The sequence below is a fragment of the Olea europaea genome, unplaced genomic scaffold, assembly GCF_002742605.1.
Source record: "Olea europaea var. sylvestris unplaced genomic scaffold, O_europaea_v1 scaffold3871, whole genome shotgun sequence".
NCBI classification, from domain to species: Eukaryota; Viridiplantae; Streptophyta; class Magnoliopsida; order Lamiales; family Oleaceae; genus Olea; species Olea europaea.
Genome location: NW_019258181.1, coordinates 19181 through 20550, shown reverse-complemented (window position 1 = coordinate 20550; position 1370 = coordinate 19181).

Genomic DNA, 1370 nt, shown 5'->3' with positions numbered 1-1370 from the left:
ACCTGTGACCTGTGTCATATGACACATCAGACACTATACATGAGAAATGCAATGTACTATGTCATATAAGAGACATAAGATATCAAAGACCTATGATATTTTCATTGCAATAATATTTAACCAAGATCTTATTATGAATAAAAACATGATGTATTCATGTATTGCAAATCAGACCTTAAAGCGACAAGTTAGTATTCATCACAATCACCTTTATTCAGTAGAAAAAAATAATATTCATAAAATGCACAAAACTACAGCATCAACTTCATTTACAAATTTGATAAAATACTTTCATTCTATAACAATCCTCTCCCCTTTGTAGGCTACTTCGCCCTCTTCACATAGATCTCCCTATGCTTGTACAGCAGTGTGACAATGTCCATTCTACACTTGCTGGCATCAAATGTATGCGAAATGGAATCTCTACGTTTACAAAGGATATATAACGCTTATAAAATCACAAATATTCCACAATCATGACTGCAAAACACAAAACAAAAAGTTATAAATGAAATTTTTCAAAAGTTATACACATTGTATTCTTGGTCACAAACTTACCCATTTGTCTACTGAGGTAGGGTATTATCGATAATAACCTTCAATTCCATGCAGTTGGATTTATGATAATCAGGGTCTTTTTTTTTTAAATTCCAATAGCAAGTAATATTTCACGTATAGCTCAATATCTTATAGAATCTTCCAATTATGGTAACTTTTGCCTATCGAACTAAAAACTGTCAAGATATGACTTCTGAATTGTAACAGATCGAGATCTAATGTACTTTGTTGGTGGGCAGTAATGGTATGATCACATAGTCAACATCGGCCCACGGTGTGCTCAAAAGAAGGCTATGACCTGTTATAACCTCAATCAAGCTAGACTCTAACATCGGAACATTAGAATCATTTAGGAAATTAGGGTATATGTCTTTGATCTTATTCTAAAACCATGAATTTGTCATCGTAGCTTTGTACATCACTTTCTTACCAAGTTTCGCTACCTAGCGAATGTAATAGAAGCATGCATCCATGTGTTGCTTCAGTAAAAATGAAAGAATTAAGTATAACATGAAATAGTTTGGAAGAAAATAATTCTATGACTTAAATCCAGTGTGAAATGTGACCTAAATATATGAACTATCTATTTGAACAAGATGTAATAGTAATATGTGACTATGGACTTCAGGTTGTGTACACATAAGGAGGTAATCGTGTCTTGCTATTTGTGATCCTTACATATGTTCTGTGACTAATTAACAAAATGTAAATGTAACTTAAATGAGTACATAATGTAATTGTTCCGCATTGCTCAAAGAGGACTCTAAATTTATAAGTTGATAGAACCAGGTCTTATGACCTACTGGGAATGA